Here is a 14,976-nt window from a genome sequence, read left to right as displayed (position 1 = left end):
TCAAGGCTCTCCTGAGAAAGGTCTTCATGTCTGCCTGACCTTCTTTTCAAAACATTGTACTAGACTTTTGTTATTTTCATGCTTATCATGGAAAATAAGAGGGGCAAATTTCTATGTGGAATCTTTGCATTCAGATGTCATGAAAAACTATTATTAAATTTAAGGCAGCATCAAAACTATGGTGTAGAACCATTGCTTCCAACAACAAACAGTGAGCTGGGCATGCTGCATTCAGAATTATGCCAAACTGGAGGAGCATAATCAAGACATGTTTCATAACATGTGGCTTATTATTGTGATGTCTGAATGCAGCCTTTGCCTTTTAAAGAAATTTAGAGCACAGCAAATTAGGGTTTTTTAAAAAGATGCTTGAAACGTTCTGATCATTTTCATCCTTCCTTAACAAATGAGTGACAATGTTTTATTTTTGATTTTTTTTTTTTTAAAAAGAAGTTATAGTTTCAGAATAATCAAGTATTTTGATCAAGAAAGGAGGGCATACTTTCTATTCGTGGATCATTGATCTTTAAGTCTTTCACTCCTTTGGACAGTGTTATACCAAGGTCTGGTGTGCCATCACTAGGGACGGGTATGAACTGCATTTTTGCAGTTTGAATGCATAGGTCATTTCACAAACCAAATCAGTTTGTGAGCCATTTAAAGTTTAAACCCCTGCTTTCTGCTCCTCCCTCGAAAAGCTACCATGATAATTGAAGATACACTGTTACAATATCCTCAAAGCCAAACACCATTTAAAGACCATCAATGCTTTACTATAACATACTCATATTCCTTTCTCATATTACAATATTTGCAAATTTTCAAAAAGAATAACAGTTGCTTGCCACTCGATTCAGAATGAGCTTCTTATAGCAACTGTGATGTGGACTGTGTTTTATTGTGCTATAGTACATGGTTATTTAGTGCTGTTGTATCTGTTTTTCTGTATGTGATATCCATTTAACTTGGAGAAGTTGCCAGTGTTCAGAGATTTCCATAAGTGTCCTTGACCATGGACGTATTGTGTCCCAAACTATACACACACACACATAAATAGAGGGCTTTCTTGTAGCAGGAACTCCTTTGCATATTAGGCAACACCTCCCTGATGTAGTCAATTCTTCAAGAGCTTACAGGGCTCTTAGTGCAGGCACTATGAACTTCCACAAATCAAAATTTGTGGAAGTTCATAGTGACTCTTATGTTCATGACCATCACTTTGCGAACCATGAACCAGCAAAAATTCATGAGCCAGTTGGTGTTCATCCCTAACCAGACCAAGAACTCACTGTTAAAGAATTGTTCAACTCTGGAGTGCCATATCCTTAATTTTAGCAGATTATAATTCAGTAGCTCTTTCCCCATTAACAGGTGGTTAGTACTGATGAAACAAAGAGTGCCAACCATCAGCTGGTGGAGGCAGAGTGGAAAATATAACCCTTATACAAAAGACATGGGTACCCAGCATGCTGATGTGTGTGGGGGGGACTGTATATGGCCTTTCAATATTATACAGTTATTGTTTTTACTAGCTCTACCCTGTCTTCAGAATTTTATATAGAAAGCGATCTGGTCCTCCAAGACTATGCAGTTGATATTGTTATGCATTGATATACTTTCATCTAAGAAATTAATTGAGGTATATTAGTTGGTCTTCTTGGATGCACACATTAATGTGTTGAGAAGGGTTGTGTATGTCAGTGAAGCTGAGAGTAATGCTGTAAAGAGTTTAGACTCTGTCAAGTGGCTAAATACCAAGTAGAGTCACTCAACGCAGAATGGCTGAGACATCAGACTAAGATGGATCCACCCCATTCAGGGATCAACGGCCAAATAAGCAGAAAAGAATCAACATTTACAGTGGTGATGGGGGCAGACAGAGGAATCCTTAAGAAGAAGAAGAAGAAGAAGAAGAAGATATTGGATTTATATCCCGCCCTCCACTCTGAAGAGTCTCAGAGTGGCTCACAATCTCCTTTACCTTCCTCCCCCACAACAGACACCCTGTGAGGTAGGTGGGGCTGGAGAGGGCTCTCACAGCAGCTGCCCTTTCAAGGACAACTTCTGCCAGAGCTATGGCTGACCCAAGGCCATTCCAGCAGGTGCAAGTGGAGGAGTGGGGAATCAAACCCGGTTCTCCCAGATAAGAGTCCGCACACTTAACCACTACACCAAACTGGCTCTCCAAGTGTAGGTACTGGGCAGCAGCAGTAGTGGAAGGTGACATTGGTAGAGGATCTGTCATCATAGACAATGGCAGTAACACTTCAGTAAACCCTGATTAGTACTGTGCAGAAGAACACAATGGTAAACCACTCCTGATCTTCTCATATTTTAAAAAGAAAAAAAAATAACAGTGCTGAAGCCAGGACCCCAGGTCAGATAGTACTCAATTACCTACTGGAGAAGAGCAGAGGATAAGTATTGAGAGCACTATAATGACACAGCTGGATTAAAGTCAAAAGGACATTCAGTTGTTGATGTGAACGGATGCAAAAGGAAAGTCCAAAGCCATTCAACATATAATGAGAATATGGAATGTATGAAGTATGAATCAAGGTAAGCTCTGAACCACAGAACTAGAATTGGAACATTTAAACATTGTGATTTTGGGAATGAGTGGACTGAATTAGGATGTTTTCAGTCAGAAAACTGCAATGCATTTTACTTGGGAAATAACAAGCAAAGAAGAAAATTAAGTTGCTCTAATAGTGAGGTGTGATGTAGCACAAGAAATCAGGGGCAATAATGCAAAATATGACTGAAAGCAATCTGATTTCATGGAAAGTTTATCAGCATTAACATCATTCAAGTTTATGTCCTAACTGCAGATGATGAAGAGGAAGAAATTAAAGCTTTTACAGGCAGTCTTGTCTACTGGTTAAGAGCAGCGAACTCTAATCTGGAGAAACAGGTTTGGTTCCCGACTTCTCCACATGAAGCCTGTTGGGTGTTCTTGGATTAGGCACAGACAGTTCTCTCAGAGCTCTTTTAGCCACACCTACTTCATAGGTGTTGTGGGGAGAGTAAGGGAAGGTGATTGTAAGCCTCTCTGAGACTCCTTTGGGTGGTGAAGAGCAGGGTAGAAAAACGAACTCCTTGTCCTCCTCCTTCTCCCCAGGAAGAAATTGATAACACACCTAAGCAAGATCATAGGTGATAGGAATGCAAAAGTAGGAAACAAAGCTGAATCATATATTGTCAGAAAATTTGGGCTGAAGACCTGGAGATAACTGTGTCAGTAAGTCGTTGTACTACACACAATATACTAATTTACTACTATAGACTCTGGTTGTTGAATATATCTGAGCATATAATTACAATTCTCAATACATATTACAATCAGATGCAGCAATTTCTTTGCAATATCACTTAAGTCATATAGATGTATGTAGAAATAACATTACTTTGAAAAATAAATAGGGTCCACCAATACCGAGCAAGTCAAATTTCCTCGGATTCAATTAATGTAGAAAAGGTGCCAGCATTTCTTCCAGAATAATGAAAGTGACACACTTCCGGTAACAATAGGCGTGTTTCGGTTCATCCTTTGTTTGACAAATTACTTAATTATTCTGGAATTGAACATGAAAAAATTCACAATACTAAACAGAAATAAACATTGTTCCAAACAGCAGCTGAATTCACATTAGTAACTCACCCGCAGCTCAATTCATAATGAACGCAAAACACAGTAGTCGATTTCACAAGGCGCAGACAATTCTCCTTAGCGGCTGCGGCCGCATTCAATCAATGATTAACAATTTGGAACTGAATATATACAATCTTAAAGTAAAATAATCTCCCATCCTATGTCATGTCAGGAATACAACTGGAAATAGAAAAAGGAAGTTCATAGAAACCACTCACCCGGTGCTCAATTTTCTATGAATGCCGAAAATCTGGTCAGTTGCTCAAAAGGCACAAATGGTTCTCTAGAATGGATAGAGCCATGTCTTGCTATTAATCATCCACACCTGAGCATGCATTTCATTCTTAAAGGTAACTTACAAGTTTGTTACAAGAAAGATCCATGGAGGCATTAAGTCCATGAGGCTAAACACTATCAAACTTGTGAATGAGATACGATTCTTTTTTCAAAAGATTTTTATGCACCACCTTAATATCAAAGAGATTATTGAATTGTAGTTTTTATATGATGCCACACCTGAAGTCCTTAGCGTCATGGTTAAATTCTATCACATGTCTCACAGTTGGATCTTCTAGAACTTTGAGCCTAACTTAAGACAAATGTTCCAAAAAATGGACTTTGAAAGGTCGTATAGAAGATTTGATATAAAGGGGGGGGGGACAACTATACTGAAGGTAGTAAATTATTCGGGAGGACTCACAATTAGAAATATGCTGCAAATGCCAAGTTAAGTTATTAATGGTGACTGTGTTCGTCTGAATAATATAATTGCAAACTGTGCAAGTCTTCCCACACCTGTCGTGTCCCTTGGGAAGATGTAACTCGCGAGGAAGTTCAGTTTTAAGATCCGAATGAACGAAAAGATCTTGCAAATTCCATCCCCGTTCCTACCCCACTGCAGGGAATTGCATATTATCTAATGATGATTTAATAATATGCCAGTGCTTATGAAGAACCCGTACTAGTTGTTTACTGTGGGAAGAGAAAGTTCGGGTACAAATCAACTTATTAGTAACATGAGGCTTTTGTTCAAAAAGATGCTCTCTGGACACAGAATTTGCTAGGGATTTGGCTCCATGAACCACTTCAATAGGATAACCACGCTGCACAAAAGCATTAGTCAAAGTTGTACAGCTAGTACAATAATCTATGGGAGACATGGAATTCCTTTTAATGCATAGAAACTGACTAAAAGGTAAATTTTTCTTAATATGATATGGATGAAAGGAATGGAAATGTGGCAGTGAATTTCGATCAGTTGGCTTCTGGAAAACTTTCACTTCCAACTAACTGTTGTTTTTTACATAAACCAGCATGTCTAAGAAATTAATGCTGGTGTTACTACTCTGATATGAAAACTTAATAGTGGAGTGCAGGGAGTTACACCAGTCAACAAAAGGCTGAACAATGGAGGCATCATTTACAAGATAAAAGATGTCATCTATGAACCTAAAGTAAACTGCAACATTATGCAGAAAGGGGTTAACATTAGCATTATAGAAAAAACTAATTTCAAACTGTTCCATAAAAAGATTTGCAATTGGCGGAGCTGCTGGGATTCCCACTGCAACCCCTCTGACTTGAAGAAAAAATTCTGATTGAAATCTGAAATAATTGTGTTAAAAAAAAAACATCTGCAATGTCTAAAAGAAAATAAGCGGGTGGCTGTAAGTCCTGTCTTTGATTCAAATACTTCTCAAGAGTAAGCCTTGCTTCCTCCAAGGGAATATTGGTGTACAAGGCACCTACATCCATTGTCACTAAAGTGATTGCATCAGTCTGAACAGTAAGAGATTCAATAATTTGAATGAAATTAGAAGTATCTTTAACAAAAGATTTTATCTTAGGGACAAAGGGCTGTAAAAAATAATCAAGGTACTGTGATAGAGGTTCCAAAAGAGACCCTGACCCAGAAAGAATGGGTTGCCCTGGAGGCTGACTTAAAGATTTGTAGATTTTAGGTAAGGCATACATCACTGGGCACCTAGGAAATTTATTGATAAGAAATTTAGAGACCTGATTAATAATATACCCAAGAATTTCAGCCTCAGTAACCATAACCTGTATGACATGAAGAACATGCTGGGTAGGGTCACCAGAAAGTTTTTTATAATGATCAGTTACATGTAACAAGTCATATACAACTTCACAGTATTTAGTAACATCCATGATCATTGTTGCCCCACTCTTATCAGCAGGTTTTACTACTATGCTGCTATCAGCCTTGAAGTCCCTCAACGCCTTGTTTTGTGCCAAATTCAAATTATACCAACACTCATGTCTAGACTTCTCCATGTTTTCTAAATCCCTTAAAACATAGCTCAATATCAATGTCCATAGCTCAATATCAATGGGTCAGATATGTTGGGAATAAAAGTAGATTTGGGTTTGAAGCTGTCAATTAATTTATCTGTGTCACTGCCAAACACGTGTCTTAATTTAATGTTTCTGAAGAACTTAAAAAGATCTACTCTAGTTATAAAGGAATCATATTGATTCTCTGGGACAAACCCTAAACCTAGATTTAACACCTCCAGTTCAGTTATGGAAAGTTTTCTTGGGACAGAACAGAGTTCTGGGACACTCAGGGTTACCAGGCTTATGTATCTTTGGCATATGTAAAATTTTCTGGCTGCCATGAAGGAGCTAGAAAATATCCTTAAGTATGATTACATGTTACAAGTGACCAAGATCAAGATAATTCATACTATAGTACAGGGGTGGCCAGACTTGTGTCATGCAAGAGCCACATAGACTAAGTGCCAGATGACTAAGTGCTATAATCTTTTGAACAATACTTCATCTAGTGTCACTGAGAAAGTGGCTACGTTTCTTTATTCTGTTTTAAAGGCACGCCAAAGGATCTCATAGAAATAGTTTATGTTTATGCTTTTCCTGATGTATATGTATGCAATCGTTCCATTTTATCTTTTTTTTAACCAATTTGCTCTGATATATATATATATATATCATATATATATATATCAGAGCAAATATATATATATATCATATATATATATATATATATATATATATATATATATATATATATATATATATATCAGAGCAAATATATATATATATAATGCCAATAAAGGCTAACTTGAAGTGCCAGATGCTCGAGAGCTGCAATGTGAGAGGCAGGTTTGGGGGAGTGGCCTGAAAGTGAAATCACAGCAGGGGGAGGGGTTTCTGTGCCAGATGTGACATCACCGGAAGGGTGGAGACTAGGAATCACTTGACCTTTGACCTGAAAGTGACATCACCAGAAGGGGTAAAGCTTAGGGACCACTTGACCTTTGACCTGGAAGTGACATCACTGGATATGACATCACAAAGTTCTGACTAATCAATATCAGAAAATGTGTACAGAAAACTGATGCAATTTTGGTCACTGAAAAAAAAATCAAAATTTATGTAAGTTCATGTCTGAAAAGCAGTGCAGCTTAAAAAAAGAATGGATGGGGAGAGAGAGAGAAATGGGGGGGAAGACATTGGGAACATAGAATGGATGGGGGGGAGAGAGAGAGAAGTGGGGGGGGGAGATGTTGGGAATATAGTAGATGGGAGGAATTAACATCTACCCTTCTCCACCCCCCCCCCAAAAAAAAGTGAGGGACAGAACAAACAGGGAGACAAAGGAGAAAGGGGACAGAGATGGAAAAGATGTTGGGAACATAGAATGGATGGGGGGGAGAGAGAGAGAGAAGTGGGGAGGGGGAGACGTTGGGAACATAGTAGATGGGAGGAATGAACATCTGCCCCTCTATAAACATAGCATGGCTAGGAGGGAAAGAGAGAGAGAGAAGTGAAAAAAGACGTTGGGAACATAGAATGGATGGGGTGGAAGAAAGAGAAAGAGAACATAGCATGAATGGTAGGGAAAGAGAGAGAGAGAAGTGAAAAAAGACTTTGGGAACATAGAATGGATGGGGGGGGGGGGAGAGACAGAGACTGAAATGGAAAAAAAATATGTTGGGAACATAGTAGATGGGAGGAGGGAGGAATGAACCCTCTCCACCTGCTCAAAAAGGTGAGGGAGGACAGAACAAACGGGAAGACAGAGAAAGGAAGGAAAGTGTTCTGTATAACCAACTCTAACCAACCCGCCCCCAATGAGAAGACTTTCCTCAGCCGCCCAGGAGCCGCAGGAGAACACATGGCCAGTGGAGGAAGTTTCCCCCATGACCATGTGGACTCCAAATGGCTTGCCCACTAAAGTTTTGGCTATGCCTACACTTAAGGGCAGACCCTGCTAGTTATATTCATATGATGCTAGCAGACTCCTTTGTTTCCAATTGGTATAGTCGGCTCCAGAAGAAAATATATTCCATAGGTGTCTCCCTGGACAACCTCTGTATGCTAAGTGAAATGCAGGCATTCAGAATCCTGAAAAAGGATTTTAGATAGGAGAAACAGTCCCTTTGTTCCTCTGAACATAAAACATGTTCCCCTTTAGCATTTGGTATCTTTCCAAATTATGGGCTGCCTGCTGCTTACCTTTCCCAGCTTACATCACCCCAGTTATGCTGTTTTTTTTTGTTAGGAAGACTTAATATTTTACCCTCAGCAGTACTGTCTGGGAGGTTTGCCAACATCCCTTATCAGGAAAGATTCTGCCCATGTAATGGAAGGCACCTCGAAATGGTCACCCATGTCTTACTTCACTGTGATTTCTATGGGGAAATGCAGGACTGTATAATCAAATCTATCCTGTCTAACCTTTATGGACTACGTAAGGCAAAGTTGTTTTTCTTTCTGTTATCTGACCGATGTTCCCACACCACTAGCCTAGTTGCAAAGTACCTTTTGGCTGCCATAACAATCAGGGACCAAAGACTAGCTCCCCTTCTTGATGCTTGACTAGTTTTTATAACTGAAACTCTGTGCAACTTTGGCATGCTGTACTTTTCACTTCTATGCCAATAAAGGTGTTTGGATATAAATGGCCTGTGGAGGAAGAAGCTTTCCCTGTGGCCATGTGGACTCCAAACAGCTCAGCTGCCCACTTAGGGAGCCGCAGAACCTATCCTTCAGTTTGCCGGCAGCGGCAGCAGCAGGGGGAAGCAGCTGAAGTTACACCCCCCTGGTTCGTCCTGGCCTAAATGAGGGCTCCTTGGAGCTGAGGGTGGGGCTTAGCTGTCCGAGATCAGGACCTCCTGGCTGCCCGCCCACCCCATGTTGTGCTTCTCTTTTATAAAAGTTTCTCAAACTCCACTTTCAAAGCAGGGTGCTCGGCAGGGGTGGGGTGTGGAAAAGCTTCGGGAGCCGCACAGGAGATAGGGAAGAGCCGCATGTGGCTCGCGAGCTGCAGTCTGGCCACCCCTGCTATAGTTTATGGGTGTGAAATGAAGACAATGAAGAAAGCTGACAGGAAGAGAATTTATTCCTTTGAAATATGATGTTGAAGGAGAGTTTCACAGGTACCATGGACAGCCAAAAAGACAAATAAGTGGATTCTAGATCAGATTAAGCCTGAACTCTTTCTACTAGCTAAAGTAACTAAAGTGAGTCTATTGTATTTTGGTCACATTATGAGAAGACAAGAAACACTGAGAATACAAAAGATGAAGGCAGCAGAAAAAGAGAAGACTTAGAATGAGATGAATTGACTCAAAATAGGAAGTCACAACAACCCTCCGTTTGCAGGATCTGAGCGAGGCTGTTAAACAACACATTTTGGAGGTTATTGATTCATAAGGTTGCTGTAAGTTTGAAGTGACTTGATGGCACTTATACACAGACACAATAGTTTTCCTTATTATTCTGTAGAATGTGGCAAATGTCCATATGGAATTACTGAAATTTTATATCATATTAAAAGTTTGCTATTTCATGTATATATCTTTATTAAAATCCATACAAACATTAAAATGCCTATTAACAACAACTGTGGCTAACAACTGGTTGTTAGGCAAACTGACCCCTCCCTCAAGGTCCTGACCATCCCTGGTTAGGCAAGTTTCAAATTGGCCAGGTGACAACATCGTGTATACACGTTGCCAAACAGTTCTTTCAATCTGGTCTTTATGTTAGCTTTCTGATTCTGCATGAGTTTAATGTGTCTCTAGTTTGGTTCAAAGACTCTTACATACTTTGGATTTATATGACAGAAAGACTGCAATCAGGGCTGGCCCTTGATTAGTTGGCATCACATGCAACATAAATTCTGCTAATGCCCCCAGGCTTCAACAGGAGCAACTTGGAGTGCCTCAGTGGTTTCTCAACTGGTGACCCCACACTGATAATCTTCAGTTAAAAAGTCATCCAATGAAGTCTGGTTTTGGAATGCAAGACTAAATGGAAAAGGGAACGATCCAGTAGAGAACCAAGAGCCATGAAAAAAGGCAAGGTCTCAGGAGAAGGCGCTGAGATCTGGGGCCCTATCCAGCTTGCTCAGATCCATTAGGCTGGTCCAAGAGATGATAAATTTGCTGTAAAACTTTGGACGACTTTAGTAGAGCCAGATTTGGGGGGGAAGGTTGTAAATTATATTGATTAAACTATGTAAATTATAGCAGTCTGAATAGCCCTGACTAGCCTGATTTCATCAGAGCTTGGAAGCTAAGCAGTGTTGCCCATGGTTAGTACTTGGATGTGAGACCACTGAAGAAGTTCAGGATCACTGTGCAAAAGAAGGCAATGACAAACCATCTCTGATCATCTCTTGCCTTGAACCCTCCATGGTCCAGAGGTTGCTATGAATCAGTTGCGACTCAACAGAACACTATCATTATTATTATATGTAAATTATATATCTTATTATTGGGGTTTTTTTACATTTCATATTCCAGTGCATTAAAAGAAACTATGTATCTGAAGGCAGTTCTGTTTGTAGTACAATCTGTCTTGTTTGCAGTTCATCTAGTATAGAACCACTTAGCTTTGCTTTGCTGTCCTATTGCCTGAAACAGAACTGTTCATGAGATACCCAATAAGGCAACAGGGATGCCTTTAGGGCACTATATAAATTTATGTAACTGTATCTCTTTGTGCATCCTTTGGGTGTTAGACTGTCTCAGCTTAGCTAACCAGAAAAATGACTGCCATATAATACCGACATAGGTGCAGACTAAAAGATTTTTTTAACCTAGGATTTAAAAAAAATGTTATCTTAATCACATATTGTAGCTTTGTTGTTAATATTCTTCCTTTGTTTGAATATGTAGGGTTATAATGCATTTCCCAGCAAGCATAAGACATCACCACAATTAACAGCAAATGCTCAGATCAGACATGTGAATCCCCAGTGAAAGGGCATTCTGTTGTAACTGAGCTAACAGTTCAGTAGAACAAGGGGTGGAGGAGTGAGTACACATAAACAGAGACTGGCAGCTTGTGCTCCACGTATACCATGCATTTTGTATGTTTGAAATACAAGAACATACAGACCTAATTCATCTTTTGGCAGACATTCCAAGGAATAGCGTTTGATCCACCACAGAAAGATGGACCAGTATGAAAAATATAGCAATCAGCTTTTGTTGCTACTGCTAGTTAAAAAGGATGATGATGATGTTGATGTTAGCTGCTTTGAGTCTACTTGGGGAAAAGGTGGAATAAAAACATTCTAAATTTAAATACATTAAGACAATGAAAGCACATATAGTAGTTAAATTCCTGAAGTTAAACACTGGCCGAATAACCTGTTTGGAGCAATTTTTATCAAAAGCAGCACAGCAGTGGCAGCCTTACCAGAAGGCAGAGTGCGGAATCTACTTCAGATAGCATATTTGGGACTCTACAAAAGCCTGATAAATGGTCATTCCATTTATTATTATGCTTTGATCACACATGGAAATTGCCATTTGGGGTTTCTGTCTCAGGTGCCAAAACATCTGAGGCCATCAATGAGGAGCAGTGAAAATTTAACAAATGAACAAATAATGCATTGTGTCTAACTGTCATTTTCTGCCAATGGGAAAGCACTTTCATTTGGGGAGGAGAAGAAAGCTTTTGCTAATTCTCCCTCCGTACTGTAAACAAGCACATTGCCCAATACTGTACTTGGGGGCCCTTTGAACCCTGGGGTCAATTTTGGTGGGGCACAGTGGACTGTAGCAGGGGAAAGTTCTGTTCCATGGGCAATTACACTAGGTTGGAGAAACCCAATATTCTAGAATGAGCATTCTAAGATTCAGATAGATATTAAACAAGATGTTTTTAAAAGTATATTCATTGAGTAGATTCTTTTACTCAATGTGATTCAATGGATAACATATTGGGGAGGGTGTATGGAAGACCCATTGTAAATGTGGCATTCCCCGCTTATGCTGCATCATGCTCAAAGTGCCATTCCCCAGCTGGAATTGGTATATCAACTCCATCTAGCAATCATTCACAATTGTGTGGACAAGCCAATCCAGTTGCAAATTATTGCTGTAGTGCAACAATAGTGCAACATCTAATGATATATGGCTCCAGCTCTGCTCCATCAAAATCCGGGTTAGATTACTGAAATGTGCTGTATGTGGGACTACAAGAACTGTCAGCTATGTGACATGTGGCAGCCATAGTTAACTGATACTAACCGCCCTTTGTAAACATATTTCTCCTATGTCAAAATATCTCTAGTGACTCCCAGTTTGACTTCAGACTCAGTGTAAAAGTGCAGGTGTTAATTGAAACAGCCTTGGTATCTAAAAAGGACTTTCTTTTCTCACTGTTCAATAGTTTTCACAATAGGCTTCTCTGGATAATCCTCCCTTTTTAGGATAGGGCTGCAAACTCTGGCTTGGGAGATTCCTGGAAATTTGGGGGTGGATCCTGGGGATGATGCAGTTTGGGGAGGGGAGAGACCTCAACAGCTATAATACCATAGAATCAACTCTTTGAAGTAGCCATTTTCTCCAGCAGAACAAATCTCTGTAGTCTGGAGATCAGTTGTAATTCTGGGAGATAACAGGACCCACCTGGAGGTTGGCAAGCTTATACAACCCATAAGTGACATCATGGCTTTGGACTATGATGAAACTATAATAAAAGAGATAAAACTCGAAAGCTTATATGTTCAAAATCTTGTTGAATCTAGGATGGTATAGTTAGTTGAATTTAGTTGGGATTAGGGATGGGCACAAAATGAACCATGAATCATGATTTATGCTAAAAATGGCCAATTTGTGGTTCATTCCAAACTGGTTTATCTGATTCCACTGCACTTGAACATTAAATGAACTGTCCTTTTTTTTCTTGGCATGTTGTTTGGTTTGTGTTTGCTTAATTTTTCCAGACAGCCTGGTGCTGGCATGATTCCCCAGCCCCTGTGCTTCTGGTCAGTTTCCAGTAAACCGACCAGAAGTGGAAGCTCTGCTTTCCCTGGCAGCCTTCACTTCACTTCCCCAGCCCCTGTGCTTCACTGGAAACTGACCAGATGCCACAGCTCCACCCCTGCAGCTTCCAGTCAATTGCACTGGGAACTGAACAGAAGACCTGCAGTAAAGCTGAGGTGTCTTGTCAATTTCTAAGCTTCCTGGGGGTGAAACCAACTGGAAGTTGCAGGCAGCTTCTCCCCCCCCCTCCAAAAAAAAGCTTGACATACCCTTTGAGAGCAGTTTACTGGAGGCACCTGCTTTAGGAGGGCTGTACCTCAGGCCCCAAAATTCAATTTGCACCAAACTGGGAGAGCTGGTAGGGGAGAGTTTACTGAAGAGTTTGCCACATGTTTTGCCCACTTGGGGGTCATTCTACGACTTCCTGAACTGAAAACAAATAAACAAACCACACATTGTTTGAGAAATTGAAAAAAAACACAAAATGAAATGAACCATCAATTTGGGCAACCCAACGAACTATGAACTGAACCATTATTTTCGCATTCCATTCCCATCCATAGTTGGGATCATTTAAGTTAATTCATGCATTGAGTTCCTTAAGGTTGGACTACTGTGTGTGGTGATTATTGCAGTAGAATTTGTGCCCAGGTAAGTAAAGAGTTCTAGTCCAAGCTGTTCAGATTTTTTATACAATGTTAATCATTGTGGCATATGACACCTGCAATCATCTCTAGATACATGCATGCATTTGGACAGCCTTAAGATTATGCATTCAGTCTTAATCTCCTATTTTATGCCTTGGATGTGATTAACCATGCAATGTCAGTGTAAAATATTTTCTATGGATGGTTTTTATGGAATAAAAATGGGGAGAAGCCACTCTAATTTGACTCCTTAGATTGTGATATATTATTTGCACTTCATTAAACATATCCAAAACATTTATATTTATTTTATTTATACATAATGGAGAGCCAGTTTGGTGTAGTCGGTAAGTGCGTGGACTCTAATGTGGAAGAACCAGGTTTGATTTCCCACTCCTCTGTATGCACCTGCTGAGTGACCTTAGGTCAGTCACAGTTCTTGAAAAAGCTGCTGTCTCAAAAGCAATTCTTGAAAGAGCTCTCTCCGCTCCAGCTAGCTCACAGGGAAAAGAGGGAAAGGAAAAGGAGAGTGTAAACTGCTCTGAGACTCTGAGTGAAGAGCAGGCTATAAATCCAATCCTCCTCCTCCTCATTTTTCAATCAGATGATCTCCAAAATAGTTCATACTAGATTAAAATAGGAGAAATGGATCTCCAGATGGTTCATGGCTTCTGGCTTATCTCTTGGCAGTGAAGGAGGTCTGGGAAGTGGGGATGAAATGTTAAAAGCTCTGTCCAGCTTTCTGGTCATCTGGCTGCTGTCCTGTCCTCAAAAGACCTGTAGCAAACCCTGGAGAATCTCCTCCCCCAGGGGTTCTGCCAAGCAACATGAACTGTAACTATTTGTAGATGGCCAGCCTTCTCTTTACCCAGACCAGATGGTGCATGGTTGTGCCCAGTTTTTTTTTTTTTTTGTAGTGGAATAGCTGAGGAAATAATGGGGGGCATGAATGCTTTAGCATCTTCCTAGATTTCTCTAGTTTAAATAACCAGTGGAATATTTTGCTTCCTGGCCCCCCTCGGCATGATATATGGAAGGATCCTTTCCCCCTTTCTGGAATTCATGAGCTATCTAATAATAAATCTCACAATTGATCCATCTTGGTCACTATGGTCTTTCTGAGAGGCAGTTGTTCTGGTCTTTCCTAGCTTCTTTACTTGCATTTCTTTAAGTGGAGATGCCAAGAGTCAAGTATGGAACACTATACATGCAAGCATATGATTTAGCATTGAGCTATGATTCTTTTGCTTTTGTTCTAAAGGCTTCTTCTATTTTTCTGTTTCTATTTTCTCTCTGATAACCTGACAGCTTTTTCTTGTTTAACCGTTTGGGATTTATTCTTTAGTTGTATTTTATTTTATTCTGTACAGAGGTATACCAACCATCTGCTCCTTTAATATGGTGCTCT

This window comes from Heteronotia binoei, chromosome 7 (genome assembly GCF_032191835.1).
Source record: "Heteronotia binoei isolate CCM8104 ecotype False Entrance Well chromosome 7, APGP_CSIRO_Hbin_v1, whole genome shotgun sequence".
NCBI classification, from domain to species: Eukaryota; Metazoa; Chordata; class Lepidosauria; order Squamata; family Gekkonidae; genus Heteronotia; species Heteronotia binoei.
The sequence above is the reverse complement of the archived record's forward strand: the minus strand, read 5'-3'. Positions refer to the sequence as shown.